Source organism: Oncorhynchus clarkii, chromosome 23, assembly GCF_045791955.1.
Source record: "Oncorhynchus clarkii lewisi isolate Uvic-CL-2024 chromosome 23, UVic_Ocla_1.0, whole genome shotgun sequence".
Lineage (NCBI taxonomy): Eukaryota > Metazoa > Chordata > Actinopteri > Salmoniformes > Salmonidae > Oncorhynchus > Oncorhynchus clarkii.
Genome location: NC_092169.1, coordinates 13,195,214 through 13,201,213, shown reverse-complemented (window position 1 = coordinate 13,201,213; position 6,000 = coordinate 13,195,214).

Here is a 6,000-nt window from a genome sequence, read left to right as displayed (position 1 = left end):
CCTTTCAGCTTGCTGCCAGCTCTGGCAAGCTGTTGCAAAAAATTGTCTTTGACCAAATACAATGCTATTTCTCTGTAAACAAATTAACAACAGACTTTCAGCATGCTTTGAGAGAAGGGCACTCAGCATGTACTGCACAGACACAAAGGACTGATGATTGGTTTAAAGAAATTGATAATAAGAAGATGGTGGAAGCTGTTACTGTTAGATTTCAGTGCAGACTTGGATATTATTGACCATAAACTGTTGTTTAAAAAAACGTATATGTTATGTCTTTTCAACATCTGCCCTATCAGGGATTCAGAGCTGTCTATCTAATAGAACTCGAAGGGTTTTCTTTAATGTAAGCTTCTCTGATGTCAAACATGTAAAGTGTGGTGTACCACAGGGCAGCTCTCTAGGCCCTCTACTCTTATCTATTTTTACCAAAGACCTGCCACTGGTATTAAATTAAGCATGTGTCCATGTATGCTGATGATTGAACCATATACACATCAGCAACTACAGCTAATGAAGTCACTGAAACCATTAACAAAGAGTTTCAGTCTGTTTTGGAATGGATGGCCAGTAATAAATCTCTAAAACTAAGCTCTGACACACACACTTACCCCACCAGACATGCCACCAGGGGTCTTTTCACAGTCCCCAAATCCATAACAAATGTAAGATAGCATACAGTATTAGCCATGATTGCATGGAACTCCGTTCCATCTCATACTGCTCAAATGAACAGCAAACTTGGTTTCAAAAAACAGATAAAGCAACACCTCACGGCACAACGCCTCTCCCCTATTTGACCTAGATAGTTTGTGTGTATGTATTCATATGTAGGCTATGTGTGCCTTTTTTATGTAGTTCTGTCCTTGAGCTGTTCTTGTCAATTAATGTTCTGTATTATGTAATGTTTCATGTTTTGTGTAGACCCCAGGAAGAGTAGCTGCTGCTTTTTCAACAGCTAATGGGGATCCTAATAAAATACCAAACATACCAGATACTAAAACCTATGTTAGATCCCACAGATATAGACTCCCAATTTATTATAGAAAGTAGATTTTTTTTGGTAAGGGAATTTCATAAACTCAAAGTTACTTGCATAAGCCTGGTTCTATGAGAATGTGAGTGCGATGTCTCACTATGAGATACACCTAGGGGTGTCATAAACTTGAAATATGCAACCACACAGGGTCTGTTGGAGACAGACAGGTCTAGTGGCAAATGAGGGGTTCCCCTTGCCTCCAAAAAGGGAGCCACTTGCCATTCAACTGGTCTATCTCGAGCATGCCACTGTTCCTTGTGCTTTTATGATGAGGGAAAAGTGATGAGACATCTCACTCATATTCTCATAGAACAGGGATTATGCAGGTAACCTTGAATTGTATTACAAATACTTGTTCGATGTCTGACTATGGAATATGGCTAACTCCCATAATGCAGACATGCTCCCCAAAGCCAGGGTAGTTCCAACAGAATCACCCCTCAGAGGCTCCGACACTGAGGGAGTATGCCCAACGAAGGTGCATTGACATCCAGTCCGTAAAGACCACATAAACGTATGAGGGGGTGCCCATAATGCCATAAAGCAAATCCCTGTTGTAGAACGACCTGTAACTCTTGCAATTATATTTTCCAATTCAATAGCCTCCATTATCTCAAGACAGCTGTTCATGAGTTAGCCTTGCATGGAGGTGCCCCAAAAACGCAGAGGTCGTTTCCGCTCTAGCACAATACTCTCGCTTTCATCCAAGCAAATACAGCACACAAACAGTGGAGACGCTCTTCTTCTGTTAATGGGAAGAATAGTGGGTATAACCACAAGCTGCAGGACGCAACAACACAGTTTCTGCTGATCCAAGACATAAAGGTGGAGTTTGGCTAGTAGGGTACCTAGGAGGACCCCAGGGAAAACTGAATGCAAAGACAGTGGGCAGACAGTGGGTGCAGCACACTCACTCGCTTTGCAGGCATAGGGTAAATAGCAAAGTGGGTTAGAAAGAAAGGTATTACATCTCCCCGCTTTCCAGGGGCTCATGAGAATACCACAAGCACAATAGACGTGCCCCAGTGACGGGGCTAAAGGCTTGGAGACTGGTTTTGCGTAAGCGACATTAACTGTCAAAATGAAATACCCTGTGTTACCTTGTGTAACTGTCGAGGTCTGTGTGACAAGCTAGATAGCAGTTATTTCTTATTAAAATGTTTATTGTTAATTTGTTTTATTTTTTGTAATTTCGAATACTTTAAAAAAATTATAAACTTATTTTATTCATTTATTTTTTTTATCCCATTGTCTCCCCAATTTCTTGGTATCCAATTGGTAGTTACAGTCTTGTCCATCGCTGCAACTCCGGTACGGACTCGGGAGAGGTGAAGGGCGAGAGCCATGCGTCCTTCGAAACACGACCCAGCCAAGCCGCACTGCTTCTTGACACAATGCCCGCTTAACCCGGAAGCCAGCCTCAGAATGTCAATGTACACCTGGCGACAGTGTCAGCGTGCATGTGCCCGGGCCGCCATAGGAGTCGCTAGAGCACGATGGGACAAGGACATCCCAGCCGGCCCAACCCTCCCCTAACTCGGACGACGCTCGGTCATTTGTGCGCCGCCCCATGGGTCTCCCGGTCACGGCCGGCTGCAACAGAGCCTGAGGTGAGATAGCAGTTAACAAATTGTGGAAAAGGTGAAGGGGTCTGAATACTTTCCAAATGCACTGTACCTCCCAAACACATCACTCTGTCCTCCTATGACTGTAATAGTCCTTGTAATTACTTTCTATTAATCTTTTTATTTTAATTTCAGTAAACACATTTTTACCAATGTATTTTGTTATTTTCGTATTGAAATCCAGTAGATTAAGTTCGGAACTTCCGAGGTGGGCGTGGTTGAAGGTTGTAAACAATAATTTTCAGTTTCACTTCCTGATCGTATTTGCAGCCTTCTTCAAATTGAATCAGAGTTGTTCCATTTCCGGGTTGACTGGGAGAAAAAGAGCTAGAGAGAGACAGAACGGAGCAGATGTTGAGGAAACACAGGCTGGTCCCGAGAACGTATGGTTACTGATGGTAAGTGGCGGCCTGCCGTTCAGGGGGTTTAGCTAAAACAAGTAATAATAATATTTTTAAAAATTGTTTCCCGTTTTCCATGTTATTTTGGCATTAACACGTGTCACATATCAGCTTGCAAACAATGTAAAGAAAAATGTATTGCATTAATAAAGCTGCATACAAACATGGTCTCTTATTTGATTTCTTGTGTAAGGCAGCTTCAAAATGCAAGTGTTTCAGCCTAGCCCAGTGCTTTCTGAAGTGGAGGGGCAGCCAGTGAAAAATACAGAGCGTTGGGGTTGGTAATCTTCTCTAGTTGCGCCGTGATTGGCTCAGTGTTTTGTCACTCATGGGGACAGTACGTCACCGTAAAATCCACAGGGAGAGCAAGAAAGTTCAAGCCCCCCATCCAAGAAGGCTCAAGGTCATTGGTCACAGTTACAATGATGTAACATCACGTTATATCTACTGTAGCTTTGATTGGACTGATCATGTCAACATCATCCTTTCAAAATCTTAGCTAGCAACCTAGACAAGCAGTCATCATCATTAATTACTTTGACAATCTACTAGAAAATCTGTTTCAATCCTTGTCATAAGAAGATAAATTATAGAGAAAACGTATCAGTGCTCACCAGCCATTAGACATAAACATTACACAAGTTGGAAATCGCAAATTCAACAATGAGTGATTTGGAAGGAATCAGTGACTAACTGCAAGCATTGCAAAGCAATCACTATTTTGCTTCCCCTGCCTGCTATTCAGTGAAAGGGTGTATAGTCCAAGTCTGAGTTGAAGGGTATCTTTTCCAAGCTCAAAAGGATAAACATTCACACGCAACACCATGGGCCAGAAAAGGTTGAATACATTAATCCAGCATGACTTCTGCCGCGTTCAAAACAACTGGGAACTAGGAAATCTCAGACTTCAGTCAGTTTAAGAAAACTGAGAGTCATCCAACTTGGAATTCCAAATTGGTTACTCGGGCCTCTTCCTAGAGCTCCGACCTGAAGATCACTGAAGCCACGATTTAACCTTGTTCCCAGTTGCCATAAATCCAGAGAAGGCCTGACTTTGATGATAATGTTTTGTGACAAAATGTGCCCACAAGAAGGACCGCCGCACCACCTTCCTGTTCAAGTGAGCACAGCACAATGGTCCAAAAATGTAATATGTAATATGCCAGGGAGATATGTATACTATAGCTAAGAGAGTAAAACTAAGTGTATGTTGTGTAGTAAGCTGTTAGTAGCCCATGTGCTTCACCCTAATAATTTGGTCCCTTTCCCCCTTATAACTTAGCCTACTCTTCTGACTTGGTGGTGCAAATGTAGCCTATAGCCTGTTTTAGAGAAATGTCATCATCTAATATTTTAAGAGCTTTCATTGTCTGCTTATATGATTGATTTATCCTATTGTTCTGACTTGGTGTACAGGGAGAATACTGTTAGAATGTTCCATGTTTTGAATTCTGTCACTGTACATTTCAAAAGTGCTGTACAAATAGTTATATTGACTACGTCTGCCACGACTTCCGCCGAAGTCGGTCCCTTTCCTTGTTCGGGCGGTGTTTGGCGGTTGACGTCACCGGCCTTCTAGCCATCGCCGATCCACTTTTCATTTTCCATTTGTTTAGTCCTTGTCTTACACACCTGGTTTCAATCCCCCAATTACTTGTTCATTATTTCACCCTCTGTTCCCCCATGGTTGATTGTGAGTAATTGTTTGTTTGTAATACGGTCCGTTATTGTGGGCTCGATTTATTGTGTTGTATTTGTGGATATTTGAGTAAATTACGTTTATTACTCATATCTGCTGTCCTGCGCCTGACTCCTCTACACCAGCTACATACGGGCACTATTACAACGTCTGTCTTAGCTCGCTCGTTAACGAAAATTACGGATTGCCTTATCAGCTCATCGTTCCCTTATGCCATAGTTTGTACATCTCAATTGTCATTAGAAACCACATTTGTTTAAGCAAGTCAGCCCTATGAGCTATGTTTTTGAGTCTGTAAATGAGTCTGAATGAACTGTTTCGCTGCCAGACAAGGCTCCACTGATAGCTAGGTGAAGTGGTGGTAAGGATTCACTCCATGGTACTGAAAAGAAAGCCACTACTCAACACAACACTATGTAGGCCCCAACAGTTTTGGGCACCGTTTATCACTGTTATAGTGCATTTCATGTATTGTTTAGTGTTGTGTTGTGTAGTGGCTTCGCTGGCATGCATCCCCAAAAATTTAAATCTGTTTGCCCCACCAACATATACATGCTAAAATCCCCACTGCTAGTAGTGCAGTTGCGGGAGATGCCTACCTCTACCAACAGACAGTGAATGTCTCGGCTGTAGAGAATGGGACCAGCTAATTCCGATAATGGAGGAGGTAGAAAATCAGACTGATGATGCAGCAAAAGATGCCGTGTGTAACTAAACACTACAATTTCTTGTCAATCATCAATCTTGGTGTGTTGGAGACTTTCTTCAGAGTCCCGAGGATCAACTGGAAGCCTGACGGTCCAAATGGGAAGCTCTCTGAAGCATAAGTGTTTTGGCTAATATTACTCACAGGATATTTATATTACTCTCTAAGATAATAATTAATAGCCTACCTAATGACACCCTTCCAACTCCAGCTTTTAAACCAATAATATCCTAAATAGCCTGTAAACCCACACACAAGAGGAAGAAAAACAGCCTCACACTTGAGTTGGCTATACTGTCTTCAAGTATACAAGACCAAGAGAGCTTTCAATAGTATTGCAGCAGGTAGTTTTAAGTTTGCTGGTAGCAGGTCACACCAGTAATCTCCTAGCCTACCCCAGTGCCCCGAGAACCCCGCTTTCCTCATCCGTAGCACTGCCAGGCTTTTCTCTCCCAGTACTCCCTAATTTTTGAGTTGCAGCCTTCTTCGTTCCCCTCGGACCGCTCGAGGACAGCGTACATCATAACGCTGAT